Below are 23069 nucleotides of genomic sequence, written 5' to 3'. Positions count from 1 at the left end.
ACTGGGTGTGGGTAATGCAGTGGCTGACGCTTTGTCTCTATCTAAGGCGGCAGAATTCAAGGCACAGTGGCCGCAAGCAGACAACATAATGGGGAAGTTCCCAGAGGAGTTGTGGAGGCTTGAGCCCCATTGCCACAGACCTAATTGAAGCAGCGCTGGCACCCAAGATAAAACGTATGTACCGGAAGTACAGGACAATAGGCGGTTTATAAATATGGAGAGGCTGGGGAAGCTTTTGGGGCTCTGCAGCAGGTGTGCTGGTCCCAATATGAGGTAGAGCTATTCAGTCTTGCATATGTGCTTGCTTTTTAGGGGTTTTGCGTATCTCTGAGTTGGTGACATCGCCCTAGAAGGGTGAAGGGGGGCTTGGTTTGGCCGATGTCCTCATTGAGATAGGAGTGATCCAACTCAGGATCCCGCAGTCAAAAACCGACCCCCTAGGGAAGGGCCCATGGGTGACATTGCATGTGGCGCTCTATACCGCGTACTGTCTGGTGGCATTGGCAAGGGCTTTCCTCAAAGGACGCCCTGAGGTGGCCTCAACCAGATTTTTAGTGCAAAGTGATGGGGCACCTATGACATTGTACCGAATCACTGACAAAATATCGAAGGTCAAAAAATGGACCTATAAAAATATCGGAGCAACAATATCAATATCAAAAATATCGACATCCTATCTACAACATGGTAAGTACAAAAATATCAAAAATAAAATATCAATGTTAAAAATATCGTTATTAAAAATATCGGGGTTTTTTGTTAAGAAAAATATATGTAAAATAAACGAAATAATACTTAGAAATAAAATAAAGATAGTTAAAAATATTTAATACTGTTTAACATTAATAGGTAATACATATATTATAATAAAATATGAATTAAACATACATATAATATATAACATATATAATTACTTAATAATCAGTTTTAATAATTCTTTTAATAACATAAATTATTAAAAAACATTATAAATTACAACTACATCTATACACATGAAACAATAACATAAATAAAAATCACATAATTATGTGCAATACATTTAAAAATTTACATTTACTTTGAATATTTTTTTAATTCATTATATACTACATTAGCTAAAATAATACAAAAAGTATTAAATAGCGGATGGAATAAAACTACTATTCCAACTAAAAAAAAACAACAGTAAGGAAATTGTTGGATAGCGTAGAGCCTAAAATTAGAATTCCCACTCCAGAGAGTGCAACAGAAGTGAAAGTGTTGGATAGCGTAGGGGTAAACATTACTATTCCAACTCCAGAGAGTGGAACAGTAGGGAAAGTGTTGGATAGAGTAGGGGTAACAATTACTATTCCAACTTTAGAGAGTGCAACAGTAGGGAAAGTGTTGGATAGCGTAGGGGTAAAAATTACTATTCCCACTCCAAAGAGTGCAACAGTAGGGAAAATGTTGGATAGCGTAGGGGTACAAATTACTATTCCCACTGCAGAGAGTAGAACAGTAGGGAAAGTGTTGGTTAGCGTAGTGGTAAAAATTACTATTCCAACTCCAGAGAGTGCAACAGTAGGGAAAGTGTTGGATAGCATAGGGGTAAAAATTACTATGGGTCTACACTAGGGGGGGTCACAGTTCCTCAAATGTCAAAGAAATACAACCGAGGAGCAATGCCCTATGATGAAGCATTACACCTGCATGGGTAAGTGAGGGCACTATATCCAAAAGGAGGAATTCCCCCACAACATGGTTTGACCATCCAGCATTTTTCTATTTCTTTTACGAATCATAATTTTGGTTGTATTTCTTTAACATTTGAGGAACTGTGACCCCCCTAGTGTAGACACGTATTACTGTGGGAGCATGGGTACTGGACTTCCCCTTTTCTATCTCGCTCCCAGCCCCCATTCTTTTCTGTGTGATAAAATCCAAGTACGACAGTTAGCCGTGGGACATTAGTGTATCCTTTCTCCTTTCTTCTGTTCATGCTTGAACATATTTTATGAGTACATCCATACACTACACCACATTGAGAGTAGTGATCCAGACACCCCCCCACCACTAGATATGGATATCCCAGGTTTGAGATCCGATGAGGACATTGTGGCTGAGATTCACCGGGCACCCTCACTACTGCTTGAAGACGGCAGTGTGGCGACTGGGAGTGAAGAAGATGACTCGAAGATGCTACAGTCACTAAGAATATTAAAAATGAAGACAGCCCTTCACGAAATAATCATGACGGAATACCTCAGGGCCAATATAGCGCCCAACGGACTCCTTGTCACACTTTTACAATAATCTACCTAGAAGACCTTACCTTCTGGACCGAATGGTCCAAGATTGCATGGAAATGCATGAGAGATTAGCTAACAAAAAATAACAAAACTCCAGAAGGATGTGAAGCGATTTAGCAAAGAGAAGGTATACCCTTATATAAAGGAGGACTATGTGTTCCAGAACTACAACACTTCCACTGACGAGGGAAGCAGTAACTGATCTAGTAGATCAGGATCCTTAGGCAGTGACTCAAGTAATGAAGGAAGGAGCTATACACCCCGAACCAGGGGAGCACCAATACATATTCCATCTCCACTGTTTCAGAGTTTCCCGCAACCTCCATTCCAACCACCGGCCTACCAAGGACAATGGATGGGACAACCACCAATGTAGAACGGACCACCAGGGCACCATCTTCTACCCCCCCTTCCACCAATTCCCGAACCCCCTTTTTACAAAGAGGGAGGGGCATAGGAAGAGGAAGAAGAAGAGGAGGAGCCAAGATAGTCCAGTGGCAAGATCAAGAACCAACGACACTGCAGAACAAGACGAGACGGCAGAGACTCTAGTGGTAAATTTGTCATCAAGACCGCTGACTAACGGGGAAACCAAACTCTTGGAGAATGGTTTAGGTTTTGTGCCTACACCTACTGAAGACCCATTCCGTCTACAGCAAGAACTTCACCAGTTCTTCAGAAAAGTGAGATTGAAGGCTTTCTTCCAGAAGAAACCAGATACACAACCTACTGAGACGGGCCTTAAAAAAGCCTCCAAGTTCACCCCTTCGGCAGCTATACTCCAAACGAAATCCTGACATTCGATCAGGCCATCATCAAGGACGTGGCAGCATTAAACCAGAAACGCCCATTCAATAACCTCTCCAAAGAAGAAAGGACCCAACTTAAGTCCATCACGGAAGACACCAACATCATACTGAAACCAGCAGACAAAGGCGGTGCCATTGTCATTCAAGACATAGCTACCTACTAAGCAGAATGCAACCGCCAACTGTCTAATACAACATATTATCAACCTATCACTGAAGATCCAACAACACGATTGACCAGCCGCATGAAGAGCATAGTGCATGAAGCAACTACAGAAGGCTAGATCTCACGACAAGAAGCAGACTTCCTCAGCCATGAAGACCCACGAGTGCCGTATTACTACACGCTACCAAAGAACCACAAAGGAGTGGACCTCCACCAGGCCGCCCGATCATGTTGGGTATTGACTCAGTCTTAGAACCACTCAGCAAGTTCTGTAACTTCTACTTACGCCCATTAGTGAGCAAAACCCATTCCTATCTCAGAGACACTACAGAGGTACTCAATTTGATAGAGAATTTTTCGGAACCAGGAAACATTGACCTTTTGGTCACTATGGACATGGAGGCCTTATATACAAACATACCCCAGGACGCTACACTGGAGGTCCTGGAGGCTACCTTATGGAATAACACACCCTGGCCCTATGAGACACTGACATCCTTTTTCTGTGAATGTGCCTCTATTGCACTTAAAGACAATTTCTTTGCCTTCAAATCCCAACTATACCACCAAATACAGGGCACCAGCATGGGAAGCACCTTTGCTCCCAGTCTGGCCTGCCTGTACATGGCAGACTTTGAGGAGAAACTTATTCTGGGCAACTCCAACCCATACAGGCAGAACATTTTGATGTGGCGTTGTTTTATCGACGACATAATCCTCTTTTGGAAAGGTGACAAAGAGCTGTGCATCAGATTCTGCGATTGGGTGAGCACACTAGATCTTTTTTTTAAATTCACAAGCACCAGGCATATACTGCAGCAGCACAACTACATGTCTGACAACCCCTCTGTCCTCCAGCTCCTTTAATGATGACTTACCACTACATTGGGGCCACCCACCATACAGCCTTGGGTTGTGCCAGCACCTCGTCCACTAGGACCTCCAGCTCCTCGCTTGTGAATGGACTGGGACGGATCTTCTCTGTCCTTGCCATCCCTATGGACATGAAACACCTGTGGTGGAAGTGAGTGGTGAGTGGTGAGGGTTCCCAGGCAGCAGGCACTTGAGGCAGCAGCAGGAGAGGGTCCCAGGCAGCAGGCACTTGAGGCAGCAGCAGGATAGGGTCCCAGGCAGCAGGCACTTGAGGCAGCAGCAAGAGAGGGTCCCAGGCAGCAGGCACTTGAGGCAGCAACAGAAGAGGGTCCCAGGCAGCAGGCTCTGTGAGCAGCGGAAATGAGAGGCTCACTCCCACAGATTTATAGCCCCCTGGGGTCGTTTGTAAGGTGCAAAGCTGCAACAATTGGTTGTCCAGGTCTGCCTCATTCAAATGCATCCAATGACCGCCTCCGCGGTGACGGAGCACGTCTACCGCGATTTTCAAAACTTCATCATGCCACCGCAATCATCGCTCCCATTGGTTGTAGGCAATGCCCCATGGCGGTGTCGCACCGCCGTGGCTATGCGGAAGCTACCGCAATTTGGGTAGCGGAGCATGCCTACCGCCATCTACCCTTGTCTCATGCTAAAGGCTACCGTACTTGTGAAGGGGTGGTGCTGGTGTCACACCGCCATGGCCAGGCGGTAGCTATCGCAATTTGGGTGGCAGAGCATGCCCACCGCCATCTACCCCTGTCTCCATGCCAATGGCTACCGCACTTGTGAAGGGGGTGGTGCTGGTGTCACACCGCCGTGGCAAGGCGGTAGCTACCGCGAGTTGGGTGTCGGAGCATGCCCACCGCCATCTACCCATGTCTCCATGCCAATGGCTACCGCACTTGTGAAGGGGGTGGTGCTGGTGTCACACCGCCATGCCCAGGCGGTAGCTACCGTGATTTGGGTGGCAGAGCATGCCCACCGCCATCTATCCATGTCTCCATGCCAATGACGACTGCACTTGTGGAAGGGGGTGGTGCTGGTGTCACACCACCATGGCCAGGCGGTAGCTACCGCGATTTGGGTGGCGGATCATGCCCACCGCCATCTACCCATGTCTCCATGATAATGGCTACTGCACTTGTGAAGGGGGTGGTCCTGGTGTCACACTGCCGTGGCCAGGCGGTAGCTACCATGATTTGGGTGGCAGAGCATGCCTACCGCCATCTACCCATGTCTCATCGCCAATGGCTACTGCACTTGTGAAGGGGGTGGTGCTGGTGTCACACCGCCGTGGCCAGGCGGTAGCTACTGAGATTTGGGGCACATGCAATGCAAATGTCCATTGTGAACACTGCATCAGTACACAGCAGCAACATGGTTAAAGGCACATCCTTGAGCACACAATGCCATTATTCCATATAATCCACAGGTGGACGCACATTATGTATGGTGCACATTGATCTGTGGTCCCTGCCATGTCACTAAGGCATTTGATGGTTGATGATGCTTCACAGTGTAAATCTAGTGTCAATAATGTGTAACAAATCAATGTGTTGTGGGTCAGTGCTGACCTTGGCAAGGCTTGTCTCACTGTATGGTGTTGTTACTTACTTGTGCTTTCATATCAACTCATGCACACAAGTGACAGTTTTCCAGCTACTGTGATAATTGGGTTGTGGATGTGTGCCAAGTTCACATGATGCATTGAGGCGTGACAGGTACAGCAGATGGGTATGAGACAGTCATGGTCATTTTACACACATTGGTGGATGGAACGGTACGAGGCATGCACATGTGAAATGTGGGGTTCAGTATGTGTGCATTCACATTGACCTAAGTGTTGTTTGCGGCACTTGTGTATTGTAAATGGAGAGGTGTGCCCTCTGTGTGTCTCAAATGTCCACCCATGTAACCTGGTGTGCCACGCATCTCTCATGGCAGTCTTTGGTTTTCCGTGACATCCTTAACGGTATATGCTGTGGCCATCTCACGATGGTTGTCATTGCCATTTTTCCATTTATATCTCAACTAGGAGGAGGCCTAATCTCATACATCACCTGACATTGCTGGAGGACATGGAGGATATAGCGATCATTCACAAACGCCGCCTCGACTGACCGACACTGAAGACCCTTTGTGATCTGTTGGAGTCCCACCTGTATCCTCGTCACCACTACCCAACAGCATTCACACCCATATACAAAGTGATTGCAACCCTCCACTTTTATGCAACTGGTTCCTTCCAGGAGACCGTGGCCAGCGCTGCAGGGATGTCTCAACCCATGTTCAGCCTGGTGCTGAGGGATGTTCTTGCAGCCATGATGATATATAATGATCGATACATACATTTCCCCAGGGGAGCAGAATTGTCCAGTGTGAAGGGTGACTTCTGTCCCCTTGGGCACATCGCCATGTTGTTGGTGCCATCAATTGCACCCATGTAGGTCTGGTGTCACAACAGGCGAGTGAACACATTTTTAGAAATCGTAAACATTATCATTCAATCAATGTGCAGGTGGTGTGCCTTGCGGTCATGACCATATCACATGTTTGTGCAAGATTCCCCGGCTCAGTCCATGATTCGTACTTCCTGAGAAACAGCATGGTGCCCCGGATGATGGCAAATCTGCTTCCAGAGCGTGCTTGGATTGTGGGTGAGTATGCCTAGTAAAATGGTGTGCTGTGTGTGTGACCTGCTGCCCTCTGCCTGTGCAACATTGCAATGTGTGCTTGTCATTCACAGGTGACTCTGCATATCCCAGCCGTCCATGGCTGCTGAGCCCACTACGGAATCCAAAGACCCCGGCTGACGTCAGGTACAATGAGGCCCATGGCAGGACCCGACGTGTCATTGAGTGGACTTTTAGCCTGCTCAAGTCAAGATTCTGCTGCCTTGACAGGACTGGAGGTGCACAGTCATACTCGCCTGGGAAGGTCTGCAAGATCATTGTGAAATGCTGTATGCTGCACAACATGGCCATTCACAAGGGGATTCCCCTGCTCCTGTATGATGGTGAAGACCCAAGGCCCCAGCCTGTTCAGGGCCCTGAGTCCAGTGATGAGGACAGTGGAGAGGAGGAAGGAGTTGACATGCGTCAACAGCTCATCACCCGCTACTTCACTTGAAGGTGGGTGACGAGGTACGACTTGTACATTGTCTGGTGTGATTGCTGTTGTTGTGAAGGGCTATGCACGGATGGTACAGACAGGCACATGTTGAGTCACCTGTGTGTGGAAATGTGGCAGTGACATTTCACATGTGGACGTATATAGAACTCTGTTTGTTGACACTTGCTGCACATTGTGTTGTCTGCCTGTAGACTTATGTGGATGTTTGGTGTAGTGTTATGTCTGTGATGCCACACTAACGCCAGTGACTGTTGTTCTGTTGTGTCTCCCTAGGTGCCGCAAAATTATCCAGGCCTACATAATGTACTTCTTTTGGATACATCATGGACATTTTCAACACTGTAAATATTGCTCGAAAAACAAAACTGCACAAATTCAAGTGTGTAAGGTATTTTATTAAAAAAGTTGACATGTGAGGGGTGCGGGCATATTTACATGAAGGTGGTGATGGAGCAGTGAGTTGACAGTCATGGTAAAAGAGATGCAAGAGTAGACACCACATCGATGTGGTGACCCAGTTTAACAGACAGGTGCCATTCACAAGGCAGTGTGGGGAAGGACAGTCCAAACAGTCAATGCAGTGAGGAGGAGGGTTGCCATCAGGGCTGGCTCTGTGACTGGCGAGTGGCTGGTGCTTTGCCTCCAGAGCCTGTCAGGTTCTTCTTTGGACGCCCCCTTGATCGCTTTGGTGGGGGGGCTTGCTGCATGGCCAGCGGCGTCTGAGGACTCACCCCTCTATGTGGCCGCAGGGGAGGATGGTGCACTGTCATCCTGCAGCACAACAGAGGGGGCGGAGGTGTTGTTTGGGACACAGGCCTGTCCCTCTGTAACTCCACTTGCTGGGCCATGAGGTCCACCATTTGTCCAATGCGTGTGTCGATGTACCTCATCAGCAGGATGAGGTGACATAATAGTTTGTCAGACTGGCCGCTTTGTCCCTGGACCTGTTCATAACCCCCGATGACTCTGGTGAAGTGGTCCAGGGATGGTATGCCAACCTCCTGAGGTCTGAGGGTGACCCTAGTCTAGTCTTGTCTAGTCTGGATATTTGTATTGCGCAGACATATCACATCCCGTGAGGGAGTCTCATGGCGCATGCGGACAATCCCAGAAAAGAAAAGGTGAAAAATCCTACGAAGAAAGACCTAGCTAAAAAGCCATGTTTTCAACAACTTTCGGAAACTCATGTGTTCGATCGTTGCACGGATATTTAAGGGAAGTTTGTTCCACAGAAATGGTGCCATATAAGAAAAGGCACGTCCACCATTTCTGACAGTTTGTACTCTGGATGGCGTGAGTTGGAACTTAGAGCTAGATCTCAGTTCTCGTCCAGGCTGGTACCAAGTCAGTTTTCGGTTCCAGTATTTTGGTCCAGTACCATGCATATGTTTGTGCACCAGACACATGGTTTTAAAAATGGCTTTTTTTTTATGGGGAGCCAGTGCAGGTTTTTTAGGCTTGGTAGGGAAGGGGATCGTTTTGGGAGTCCCAAAGTCAGACGGGCAGCAGTGTTTTGGACAACTTGTAGTTTCTTTATGTGGAATTCATTTATGGCGAGCAGGATGGAATTGCAATAGTCTAGCCTATTTATTATGAGGCCCTGCACTAATACCTTGCGTGCTTCTTTTGGTATCCATTTGAAAGCTCTGCGTAGGCTTCGCATGATTCCAAAACATGTCCCAACAGTGTGGTTCACGTGGTCCTTCATGGATAATTTATTATCCATGTGGATACCAAGATTGCGGACGGATTCTTTTGGGACCGGACATTCCCCCATTTCCGGGGGCCACCAGTCCTGAGTCCAGTGTACACTGGCTTGACCGAAAGTCATTATTTCAGATTTTGCACCATTTAGTTGTAGGTGGTTCAGACTCATCCAGTTTTTAACCTCCATCAAACATTTTTTGAAACGTTTTTTGGTATCATCAATGTTGTGGCCCAGGGTAACAAGTATTTGTGTGTCATCCGCATAAGATAACACATCAAATCCATGTGCCCTAATGAGATTGGCCAAAGGGGCCATATAAACATTGAAAAGCGACGGACTGAGGATGGAGCCTTGTGGCACACCCCTTGTAACTGGCCGTGTGCTGGCTAAGGTTTCATCTGTTTGCAATGTAGTTGTTCGATTTGACAAATAACTGATGAACCACCTTAAAACCTGCCCTTTGACACCATACTCCCACAGCCTTCTGACCAAGATGTGATGGGAGATGGTGTCAAAGGCAGCCGATAGGTCTAAAAGTACCAGAATGCAGGACTGACGTTTGTCAAGGGCACATCTGATGTTGTCAGTTACCTCGATCAGGGCTGTCTCCGTGCTATGTGCGGCATGGAAACCTGACTGAGAGGTGTCGAGTAGGTTATTCCTCTCGAGATAGCCCATCAGCTGCTCATTTACAAATGCCTCCAGCACTTTCCCTGAGAAAGGTAGTAAGGAGATGGGGCGGTAATTTGAAAAGGTGTTTACATCCGCACCGGGCTTTTTTAGTAATGGTTTTACTCTAGCCGCCTTCCAGATTTTAGGGAATTCTGCTTCTATCAGGGATGTGTTTAGAAGGCAGGAAAGGGGGTGGACCAACATAGGAGCAAGTTTGGTAAATAGTTTGGATGTTAGGTAATCGCAGGGGGATCCCGATTTAATTTTCTGTCCTAGACGTAGGATTTTTTCATCGTTTAATAATTCAAAAGTGGACCAATTGGAAGGAGAGACATCTTGATTCATGTATAGCTCTTTATCAAGGTGTTGAAGAGATATATTTTCTGTAGTAAATGGTTGACATATTTTTGTAATTTTGTCTTCTAAGAACATTGAAAGGTCTTCCGTCCATTCTTTGGTTTTAGGGGTCTCTTGCGGACTTTTGACGGACGTAAGTTCTTTTAAAATGTGATGAAGCTCTTTAGACGAGTTTTCAGCTTTATTTATTCGTTCCGCTATATGAGTTCTTTTTGCCGCCTTGATTTTCCTCATGTATTTGTTGTGTAGGGTTTGGTAAATTTTGCGATCATTGGGGTTTTTAGTTTTACGCCAGGTTTTTTCAGCATTTCTTGTTTGAGTTTTAAGATGTTTTAATTGGTCGGTAAACCATGGTGAGGTTTTTTCACTCCAGTACACCTTTCGTAAGGGGGCTATCTTATCTAGTGTTTCGTGGATAGCGGACTCCAGATGTGTAGCTCCAAGGTGTACATTTTCCTTGAGGTTTATATGATCTATTTTAAAATTTTCAGAAAAGGAAGCCAAAGTAATCTTTTTCATATTTCTACATGCTTTTTGCCTTTTGTTTATTATGGTTTTGGATTTGTGTCCATTTATAGAGAATTTCACCAAAAAATGGTCGGTCCATAATAATGGAATGGGAGTCTTTAGTGAGACATTAGGCGAGTTTGTGAATAAAAGATCAAGAGTATGACCTGCTTGGTGGGTGGGGCCAGTAACCTTTTGTATCAGGCCCTCCCACCTGCCTTGCTGCCACTGACATGTTGCCTCGCCGTGGTGGGTCCACGCACACTCTCCCTGCCCTCCACAGTTGTTGGTGTGTCCTGGTCATCCCCTGGACAGGGAGGGTGCTGCAGGTGGTACTGGTGGTGGTGTTGGTTTTGGTGGCGGAGGTGGCAGAGGTGGAGGCACAGGCCATGACTGCAGAGGTCTGCTGTGCTGTTGTTGTTGCAGCAGACGTGGTGGTGGGGAGGATGGGGGCCTGGGACCTGTTGGTCCCTGGCACACCAGATGGGCCGGCCTGGACCTCATCATCCAAACTATCCTGGGATTCAACATCCGAGAGTACATGTACCGGGGTGGAGACTGGCTCTGCTGGACGTTGTTGTCCTCAGCAGCGAGTTCTTCATCACCTGTGGATTAGATGGGGAATATTCAGTGTTGGGCACTGTGCAAGTATTCTGTTAGCTGCGTGCCATCGACTGTCTTTACACAACACAATTGAGAGATCTTCACTATTATTATTAAGTGCAATACTGGGCGTAATTATATGGTGCAGCGGAACTTCAATTACTCGTACATGTCAGGTATCGATGCATTGCATGCAGTTGTGATGCAGGTCTCCCACCCCCAAACAGTCAGACCAGTGAAGATGGCTACCTACCTGTAAGTTTGTTTGGTGAACAGTGCAATAGCTGACACATGCTTTTGGTTGGGGAGGCCTTCATGCTGCTGGTGTGCTGGACAGGGGGCATGGTGGGGGCTGTGGTACTGGCCCCCCACCCCCAAACAAGCCTCCCAAGCAAGATGGCTACCTACCTGTTAGGTGAGGGGGAACAGTGCAATTGCTTACACATGCTTCTGGGTGGGAGAGGCCTCTATCCTGCTCAGGTGTGAGACAGGGGGCATGGTGGGAGTCGTGGTACAGGCCTCCCACCTCCAAACAAGCCTCCCAAGCAAGATGGCTACCTACCTGTTAGGTGAGGGTGAACAGTGCAATGGCTGACACATGCTTCTGGGTGGGGGAGGCCTCTATTCTGCTCAGGTGTGGGACAGGAGGAATAGTGGGAGTCATTGAACAGGCTTCCCATCCCCAAACAAGCCTCCCAAGCAAGATGGCTACCTACCTGTTAGGTGAGGGTGAACAGTGCAATGGCTGACACATGCTCCTGGGTGGGGGAGGCCTCTATCTTGCTGGGGTGTGGGACAGGGAGCATGGAGGGAGTCGTGGTACAGGCCTCCCAGCCCCAAACAAGCCTCCCAAGCAAGATGGCTACATTCCTGTTAGGTGAGCGTGAACAGTGCAAAGGCTGACACATGCTTCTGGATGGGGGAGGCCTCCATGCTGCTGGGGTGTGGGACAGGGGGCATGGTGGGAGTCATGGTACAGGCCTCCCACCCCCAAACAAGCCACCCAAGCAAGATGGCTAGCTACCTGTTAGGTGAGGGTGAACAGTGCAATGGCTGACACACAGTCCTGGGTGGGGGAGGCCTCCATGCTGCTGGGGTGTGGGACAGGGGGCATGGTGGGAGTTCTGGTACAGGCCTCCCACTCCCAAACAAGCCTCCCAAGCAAGATGGATACCTACCTGTTAGGTGTGGGTGAACAGTGCAATGGCTGACACATGCTCCTGGGTGGGGCAGGCCTCATGCTTCTGCAGTGTGGGACAGGGGGCATGGTATGAGTCATGGTACAGGCCTCCCACCCCCAAACAAGCCTCCCAAGCAAGATGACTACCTACCTGTTAGGCGAGGGTAAACAATGCATTGGCTGACACATGCTCCTGGGTGGGGGAGGACTCCATGCTGCTGGGGTGTGGGACAGGGGGTATGGTGGGAGTCGTGGTACAGGCCTCCTACCCACAAACAAGCCTCCCAAGCAAGATGGCTACCTACCTGTTAGGTGAGGGTGAACAGTGCAATGGCTGACACATGCTTCTGGGTGGGGGAGGCCACTATCCTGATCAGGGGTGGGACGGGGGCATGGTGGGAGTCGTGGTACAGGCCTCCTACCCCCAAACAAGCCTCCCAAGCAAGATGGCTACCTACCTGTTAGGTGAGGGTGAACAATGCAATGGTGTTTGGGTTGTGCAAGGAAGTACTTATCAGTGTGTTGGTTGCCATTTGTTTGTACTTATCAGCATCCATTCCCCCGGATACTCATGTGAGACTCTCAGGATGCAGTATGGCAAGCACCTTCTCCTCCCATTGTGTGAATGTTTTCAGTGGGATGGAAGGGCCACTGCCAGTCCGGTTAGCCAGCTCCCAGTTCTTGCTCCTCCTCTCTTTGACAACCCTCTTGAGATCATGCCACCGCTTCATGATCTCCTTCTTGGATCACGGGCTGGTCCCAACTGCATTGACCCCTTGAACTATCCTTTCCCACATTTGTGTCCTTGTGGCAATTGGTATCTATTGGACCAGGCTACCAAACAGTTGTGGTTCCACTCTCACTATCTCATTTACCATGACTGTCAACTGACTCTCTGTGAATTTGGGCATTTTCTGTGCTGCCATGGTGCGTGGTGTTTGAAGTGTTTGTGGGTGCAGGGATGTGTGTGGTGGGTGTGGTGTTGATGTGTGAGGTGTATTGTGTGGTGGGGGATTGTTGGTGCTGGTGTGATGGTGGTAGTGATGGTGGTGGTGGTGGTGTGTGTGCTGTGTTCTTTTGCCTCTCCTGTCAGATCTGGTGTATGTCCTTCTCTTCTGGAGTGTTGCAAAGGATTGTGGTCAGTAAAGGGGCTGGTTTTATACTCAGCTGTGTGGGTGTGTCCAAATGGGATTTTGCTGTCAGGTGTGTTGTGGGTGTTGCCCTGGGAATTGTATGTATTTTTTTGGGGCATTTGTTTTTTCATTGGTATGTGTTTTGTGTATTTGGAGGGCATGGCTAATTTGATTTGTGCAAAGTTTGGCATCGTTGCAGTGTTTTGGCATCGTTTTTCATGTACCGTTCGCTGCGGTGGCTATGTTGCAGCTCTTCCGCTGTCTCTCCCATTCACTCCTGTGTGTGACCGCGGTGGTCGGAAACAGCGGATCATACCGCGGGACCATCGGGGATATCCTAATTTTCAGTGCGGTGTCTGCTTGCGGCGGGTTGTAGCTTTTCCGCAGCGTTTTGACTGCCTCGGTCAGTTTTTGGATGTAACCGCCCACGTCGGGCCGTTTTGGTTTGCCCACTACTGCCGCGGTCGGTCTTTTTTGGCAGTTGATCCTAATTTGACTGCCGGTTTATCCCCGGTCTCGGCGGGCGGTTGTTTCCCGCCTCTATGGCAGTCGGGGCGATTTTCCGCCCGCTATCCTAATGGGGCCCTAAGTGTCTTGGCTTTACGAAAATGATTTATTTGCTTCTCAATTTTGTATTCCTTAGTGTTTTTATTTTCTTTTTAAAAACACTACATTCATAACACATGTAGTATGTTAATTCACAACTCCACTCTAAGATGGCCACCGCACGTCTTACATTTTCATTAGAGTTATACTAGGCGTGGTGACCGTCACTCTTACATAACGCGTCACCACGCGAAGACCCTCCCAGGGGGTCCCAGATGGTGCCTGCAGGCATGATGGATTTAAGCAGACACTGGAGACCATTCCCCTCCGATTCCGACACACCAGCACGGAGGGGTAGGTCTCCAGAGATGAGTGAGGCGAGCACTAGTAAGTACTAGCCTGTAGATCTTGATACCGTTGCAGCGGGACTCGGCAACCTTTGTTACAGTCTTAAGATTTTGTAAAACGCCCGAGTTTGCGGGATTACTTTGACTTTATTTTAACCTCTCTTCCCCGCCCACACAGTTACTCTGCTTCCTATCGTTTGAGTGTCGACGGAGCCTGAAATCTGCTAAGAGGGGTAGGCTTGGTTCACATTGCATATATATATATATGTTTGTTTATAGTGTAACACCACTCGATAGTTTAGTAAGTGCATGCGAGTACCGGTATGTTTCCCTTGATGCCTCGGGTCGAGCATTGACATAACCTGTACTATAGTCATCTTCACACTGGCCCACTGTCTCGACCGGAAGCATGACTTTTGGCCTTGGTTACTGAGATCTACCTTCACGGGGCATTGGGGTCACCCTACAGTGAACTTTTTCCTATCTCATCTGGTCTACTAGTGGTGGGTCCCACTTTGTAAACGGCGAAGTGCATGTGGCTAGCATGACAACCTCGAACACATGCACAATGAATGGATGTATCACAAGACTTGTTCTCATATAATTATGTTTTTATAACCAGACCATGAGGCCAGTATGTGTACATGCAAGCAGCACAGCACATTTCTGAGAGGGAGTAAGAGTTTTTAAACACCCTACTATGACAATGACTGCTTGATCCTTTATGTTTGTGTGTCTCTCTCCATTATTTTGTTTTACCAGGTTGGGGATAGGTACCCACAGTACGAGTCCCTATCAGCGCTAAGACACTTTACACCTTAAGGAACAAGGTATTACAGGTTCACAGGTTCTTTGCCTGGAACCTGCCATTTTCTTAGTGTTTTTCACTCACTTCTTGGTCCTGACAAAGCGCCAACGGATCCTTTAGGGACCGCTTGAAGGCGCGAAACATGTTGACCTGATATTACACATGATCCTTGCACTACAGCACCCATCCTGAGAGCAGCGGTGAGTCACACATCGCCTTCAACATTTGCTTTGAAGGGGTGCTCCAGGATTCACACCCTTTTAATTTACCATACGGACCCCCGAATAAATGTTGGTTCTGGGTACCGTCTGGTAATTTTAACATAATCACTCACCATCTCCCTTAGGCCCACACACCCATGTGCACAACTGCGGCATCTCCTTAAAAGATCTCCGTTAAAGAGCCCTCTCGCGGTGCCCGTTAGGGACTGCAGCGCCACCCACACAAGGAGCAACGCCCTATGATGAAGCATGACACCCGCACGGGTGTGTGAGGGCATTATATCCAAAAGGAGGAATTCCCCCACAACATTCTAATATACCAACCTACTGCAAGTTTGACTACCCAGCCTTTTTTCAATTTTGGTTTCAATTCACAACTTTGGTTGTATTTCTTTGACATTTGAGGAACTGTGACCCCCCTAGTGTAGACACATATTACTGTGGGATCACGGATACTGGACCTCCTCTTTTCTATCTCACTCCCAGTCCCCATTCTTTTCTCTGTGAAAATAAGTAAACATTACTATTCCAACTCCAGAGAGTGCAACAGTAGGGAAAGCATTGGATAGCGAGAGGGTAAAAATTACTATTCCAAATCCAGAGAGTGCAACAGTAGGGAAAGCGTTGGATAGCGGGAGGGTAAAAATTACTATTCCAATCCAGAGAGTGCAACAGTAGAGAAAGCGTTGGATAGTAGGAGGAAAAAAATTACTATTTTAGCTACAGAGGTTGCAACAGTAGGGAAAGTGTTGGATAGCGTAGGAATAAAAAATTCTATTCCCACTCCAGAGAGTGCAACAGTAGGGAAAGTGTTGGATAGCGTAGGGGTAAAAATTACTATTCCCACTCCAGAGAGTGCAACAGTAGGGAAAGTGTTGGATAGCGGGAGGGTGAAAATTACTATTCTAACTCCAGAGAGTGCAACAGTAGGGAAAGGGTAAAAATTACTATTCCATCTCCACAGAGTGCAGCAGTAGGGAAAGTGTTGGATAACCTAGAAGTTAAATATGGCATATTTATCAATAAATATTTTATTTAAAATAATTAATGATTTAATTTTTAAATCACTCTAAATTATTTACACATACCCATTAATAATTATTAAAAACATAATTACCAATGAATAATTAATTAACAATAAATGAATAATAAATGCCAGTAAATATTGATTAATAAATATTAATTACCAAATAACAAATATTTAACAATAAAATATTTTCTATGACAAAATACATATTAATTATTAAATAGTACTTAACAATCAAAAAATATTGAACAATTAAATTATTTTTATACCAAAAAATAATGTTTATTAAACATTAATTACCAATTAATAATTACTTTTTAATATATTAATTAAAATATCAATACATACTATTTAATAATATTTGATTACCAATTAATGATTCATCAACAATAAATTAATTTTCATAACAAAAAAATGATAATGTAAAATATTTACCAATTAATGATTAATGCCCAATAAATTATTTATCAATACCCAACAATACATTTAATAATTACTTAATTCGATTTTAATTACTTCCAAAATGATTCCCCTATAAATGCACAACACAATCCAATAATAAAATAATACACTTAACATAATTATTAATTAATCCATTAATAAAAGTTGATTACCAATTAATAAAAATAAATTACCAATTAATAAAAAACAATTCCCAATTAAAAGAAATAATTACCAATTAACAATTAATTAACAATAATATAATTATCAATACCAATGAAAAATAAATCATTACATAATTACAATTAAATTACCTCCCACCCAATTCCCCTATAAACCCACAAACTGCTACAGAATTTAAACACAAAAATTAATTTAAATGAATTTATAATTTTTAAAAACTAATAATTAATGTAGTATAAATAAATTACTTCTCACCCTATTCCCATATAAACCCACAACCCGCTCCGGTGCTAAAACACTAAATTGACTTACAAAACATTATTAACATATAAAAATAGTATACATATAATTTAAAACCAGTAGAACACTTAACAAAAAACATATAACACATACATATTAAATACATAATAAAATACATAACAATAATATAAATATTGACATTAGTAACATCGAAATTAGTAACATAGATATATTTGATCGATATCGATATTACTAACTTCGATATTATTTACATTGATATAAAAAAAATCGATATTACTTACCTTAGGGTCGATATTCTGTCCATCGATATTCTTGACCTCAATATTCTGTCCATTCGATCTTACCAACTCCATATTTGTGTAGGTCGATATTTAGGATTCGATATTTAGACTGTGCACCCACTGTACCAGTTCCCTCAGGTGTGCAGGCAGGCGTTTGCCTAGCTGGGTGAGGATTCAACATAATTTAGCTCCCATTCCTTTTGCTTAGGGGCGGCTATCAAGAGCAGCGGTAATGGACCTGCCAGCAGAAGCTGTCAAAAGGGTGGGTCGATGTCGGCCTTCATGTTTTGAGCATTACGTGCGGCCAAGTCTCATGTTGAGGGAGGAATGATGCCTGGGGGGCCTACCAATCTTGGTTTTAACAGCAATTCTTTCCTCTTTAAGTTGATTCCCGCAGCCCAGTACACGTATATTGGCTTGGGCATTCCTTGTTTCGCAGAGCAGAGCAGCAGTTCCACGGGTCCAGTCTGGAGGAATCACAGGGTGCCGCTGGGTTTGCACACCATTGGGGCAAGGGGTCTAAAAATTCAGGAACTGTTAGGTATGCTTTAACAAGGAATAGTATCTAAACCAGTGCCCCACCAGGATATTTTAGTCATTCATGCGGGCGGGAATGATATGATACCCTTAGGCATGCGAGGGGTGAGAGAGCGGCCTTGTTTGCAGTAATGTCTAGGATTAGAGAATATTTACCGACAACATCAATATTGTGGTCGGAGGTAATACCGTGTGCGGTATGGGCTGGGGGGGGCTCTCATTAGGGCTATGAACAATTCGGTAAAGAAGTTGAACCATTCGATCGCAGGAATATTAGCGGGTTCCTCGATTTGTACAATTAGGCACATGTTGCTCCATCCCGACAAAAGAGAGTTGTTCCATCACAATGGAGTTCGTCTATCCATAAAAGGGATAGCGAGCTTTATCCAAACTATATTGGGGGCTACTGTGGAGCACAGTCAGCATCAGGGGAGTAGGGCTAGTGCGCCAGGGAGCTTCTCACCCTGTGGTGGAGCGCTGACAGTTAACAACAAACGGGCATGCACAACAAGGGAGGTTCAGCGACTGGATGGACCACAGGAGGGTAAGGTAAGGTAAAGTTTATTATGCATAGTTAATTAAAACCAGTGCAAAAACGTTTTACAAAAAGTTCTTAAAATGTAATAAAAAAGATTAATTCGTTATAATCACTTTAAAAATACGCATACAGTTAAAAGACCCAGTGTGATTGTCCAAGAACATTTTTCTGAGGCCTGTGTCGATGATCGATTTTGGAAGTTTTGACAGTCTTTGCTCGATCATCGCAAGGAACTTGACATATCTGCAGTTCAGTTTAGTGTTTGTAGGATTCAAGCAGGCGAGCACCGCTTGCCTTCTAGTACTGATCCCTATCTGCTTGAACTGGTCCTTTAAGAGCTGTTGGCGGGCTTGCCGAAACTCTTCGCAGAGACAGGTCATGTGGAGGATGTCGCTCTTCTCTAGGTTGCAGAGCGGACAGACTTCGAAGCCGTTACTCCTGAGTCATGGTGGAAGATGCTCTCTGCTGGGCAAAATCCCTAGTCTGTGTTTCAAAAACCTCAATTTTATGGCTTTTGGATAGCCCTGACTAAAATATGATTATGGTGTCAGGGATTTGTACGAATTGAGGGTCATCCATGCATGATTTCTTTTTGCAAAGGCGGCCTTGTCCTCTAGTAAGGAAAGAGATTTGACGTTTTTCCAGACTAGTTTTTTAAACGGGTTATGCCCAAGTTGCATGTCCCAGATCGTGGATAGTTTAGTGGCCCTCAATGCTGCCAGCAGGTAAATTCTTGCCTGAGATAGGTCCCTGCTTTGTATGTCTTGCCATAACAGCGAATTTAGTGCGTCAGTAGCAACAGTGCGGAGTTTGTGGCAGCAAATGATGTAGGCTCCCTGTCTAGCAAGATCTTGTTTGAGCAAGCCAAACTCCAACCTTATTTGGGCAGGCGCGGTGTAGGGCGGGAGCGAGAACAATGGGCCCGATTCACAGAACTAACTTAAGACAAAATCCTAAACTTACTACTATTTTGGTATTCACAGAAGGCACTTACTCATTTTGGTATTCACAGAAGGCACTTACTCATTTCGGTATTCACAGAAGTTAGGAGTCCTAACTTTAGGACTCCTAAATGCCTTCTGTGCATACCGAAAGTCTTAAAGTTAGGATTTTTCTCAATTTAGTAGTAGTAAAGTTAGGACTCCTAACTTTAGGACTCCTAAATGCCTTCTGTGAATACCGAAAGTCTTAAAATTTGGATTTTTCTCAATTTAGTAGTAGTAAAGTTAGGACTCCTAACTTTAGGACTCCTAAATGCTTTCTGTGAATACCGGAAGTCTTAAAATTAGGATTTTTCTAAGTTTAGTTGTAGTAAAGTTAGGACTCCTAACTTTAGAACTCCTAAATGCCTGCTGTAAATACCGAAAGTCTTAAAATTTGGATTTTTCTCAATTTAGTAGTAGTAAAGTTAGGACTCCTAACTTTAGGACTCCTAAATGCCTTCTCTGAATACCGAGAGTCTTAAAATTAGGATTTTTCTCAGTTTAGTAGTAGTAAAGTTAGGACTCCTAACTTTAGAACTCCTAAATGCCTGCTGTAAATACCGAAAGTCTTAAAATTAGGATTTTTCTCAATTTAGTAGTAGTAAAGTTAGGACTCCTAACTTTCGGACTCCTAAATGCCTTCTGTGAATAGCAAAAGTCTTAAAATTAGGATGTTTCTCAACTTTACTACTACTAAAACAAGAAAAATCAAATTTTTAAGACTTTCGGTATTCACAGAAGGCATTTAGGAGTCCTAAAGTTAGGACTCCTAACTTCTGTGAATACCGAAATGAGTAAGTGTCTTCTCTGAATACCAAAATGAGTAAGTGTCTTCTGTGAATACGAAAATGGTAGTAAGTTTAGGATTTTGTCTTAAGTTAGTTCTGTGAATCGGGCCCATTGTTCTGTAAGCTTTTACCTGGATAGTATCCAGGTTCTTAGAATCTCTTCCTCGTAGTGCCTCGCTGCCGTAGGAGATCGAGGGGAGTAGCTTAGCCTGAATAACTTTCAAGTAAGGGGTCAAAGTTGGCCCCATCAGTTGATTGGCTAAATTTTTCAACGTAACGGCGATCAGAGCCCCTCTCCTTCTTGTTTCCTGCTTCTGCTGTACAAATGTGCCTTCTCTGTCAAAAGTGACTCCCAGGTATTTGTACTCGCATGCTGGCTCCATTTTTTGGCCGACCAGGGTCCAGAGCTTCTGTTGTTTTTTGTTGATGTTAATTGACATGGTGCGTGTCTTGCTCAGGTTTATTTTTAGGTTGTTTTCCGTTGTGTAACTGTGCATTTGGATCAGAAGCTGCTGAAGGCCGATGTAGGTGTGACTGAGTAATACGACGTCGTCAGCGTACAGAAGGTTACTCAGAGTTTTCCCTCCCATCCTTGGGGAGTGGGAGTTACATGTGTTGAGTAGGCTTGGTAGATCCACCATGAACAGATTAAACAATATTGGGGCAAGCACGTGCCCTGGTTTGAGACCTTTGGTGGTGCGAACTTTGGATGACAAGTGGGTGCCGCTTCCTAGCTTCACCTGCACCCAGGTATCAGAATGGAGAAGCTTCAGCATGTTTAGAATTGGCTGCGATATGCCCCATTGTGAAAGTTTCCCCCAAAGTCTGCCTCTCTCGATGTTGTCAAATTCTGCACTAATATCGATGTAGCACAGGTGCAGCGGCAGTTTTTTGGTTTTTGCAGCATCAATAATTAGTGAGATAGCCAGGATGTTGGTTGCTGTTCCAGTATTTTTCCGGAAGCCGGTCTGGTTCAGTGGTATGATCTTGTTTGATTCCACCCATAGAACAATCTCCTCTAAGATGGTTCCCGCGAAATATTTCGCCTCATTGTCAAGGAGGGCTACTAAGCGATAATTATTAGGGTCCGTCTTGTCACCTTTTTTGTATATGGGGACAATTGTCGACCCCCTCCAAGATTCTGGGATTCTATTTAGGAGTCTTATTTCCGTGAATAACGGTTGCATGATGGTCGCCCATCCTGTATTTTTTTCCTTAAACAGGGCTGGCGGAATGCCGTTAGGTCCTGGAGCTCCTTCTTTCCTGCCCTTACAAATCTGCTTTGTTATTAAGGCTGTCTGTTGGGAAGCTGATATGTCCAAGTTGTTTTTGGGTAGACCTTGCTCTCTCTGAGTCAGTAGCACCGGCATAAACATTGTGGAATCTGGCTCTGTGTTGGTGCTTCCTTGTGCTCCTGCATGTTCCGGCGGGTCGTTAAAGTGGCTGGAGAGATAGTTGATCCATGACTCTTCCACAATGTGAGATCCTAGGTCTTTATGCTGTGGGCGCAGGATCCTGTTCACTGATTGCCAGAAGCGGGCACTATTATTGCTTTTTGTATCGTATAGTAGTTTTGCCCAGGCCTCATTTGCAGCGTCTTTTTTTATATTCCATTTTGTGCGATTGAGCTCAGCCCTTGATTTTTCAGTGCAGCTCGTAGGTAGACGTTTTTGGGGGCTGTTCTTAGCTTCCGTAAGATCAGGTTTACTGATCTTTTTTGTAACCATAATTGTACTCTCGGTCCTCTCTTTAAGTTGGTTTTACTGCTCTCTTTATAGAAATTGCTTTTTGGGGCGGTCTTAGTTGTCAGTTCTTTTAGCAGTGATCCTGAATATTGCTCCCAGTGAGAGATATGCCCAGCTGCATTTGGTGTTTGTGTGTTGTAAAGTTGAAGGGCAGTTTTGGCCAGAGGGGTTGAGTTGGCTGGCATACATTTAATCCTTTTTTGATTAACGGAGTAAATCGCCCGAGCATTTTGTCTAGCCTAATTGCAGTTGGCGTCTTTGATGTCATGTGGCATTCCTGGGCACGATGGTCGCTTTCACCCTTATCCCCCATTCTGAACCCCATGATGTGTGGAAATAATGCCAGACTGGCAAAGGTGTAGTCCAGGATGGAGCTGGCTGTGTATGAGTAAAAGGTTTCTACTAGAGGAGAGTCAGTCATAAATCTTCCATTTAGTGCCCGAAGGTTTTGGTGTTCCAGGTCTTGCAGTAGACAGTTGTTTTGATACTTTCTCCTGTTTAGAGGGGCACTTTGTGATGGTATAGTGTAGATTTTGTTTAGAGCGAGAGCCTCTTCTTCTACTGATGAGCCAAGTAAGTTTTGGTTGAAGTCCCCTGTCAGGAGGAAGAGTGGTTTTTCCATCTGGGTGACATACTCCGCCAATTGGTTGGAGATTTTGATGGAATCTTCAGCTCTATGTTTGGGGTGGACGTATGCGTTGACAAGGCATATCTCTCCTTCTTTTTTCCCAAGCTGTAATTTTATCTTTACTGCTAAGGTTGTGGATGTAGATGAGTCCATAAGGACTGCCGAAGGTATTGATGTAGTGGATACGTATGTGGCCAAGCCTCCTGACTGATGGCCAAATCTGTTGATTCTGACCACTGCTGTTGAAAAGCAAGTGAAGCCAGTGATATGTTGTGAAGTTGTAAGCCAGGTTTCTTGCAGCATTATTATGTCAAAGAGAGAGATG

Source organism: Lissotriton helveticus, chromosome 4_1 (assembly GCF_964261635.1).
Source record: "Lissotriton helveticus chromosome 4_1, aLisHel1.1, whole genome shotgun sequence".
Classification (NCBI taxonomy): Eukaryota; Metazoa; Chordata; class Amphibia; order Caudata; family Salamandridae; genus Lissotriton; species Lissotriton helveticus.
This window is presented reverse-complemented; position numbering follows the sequence as displayed.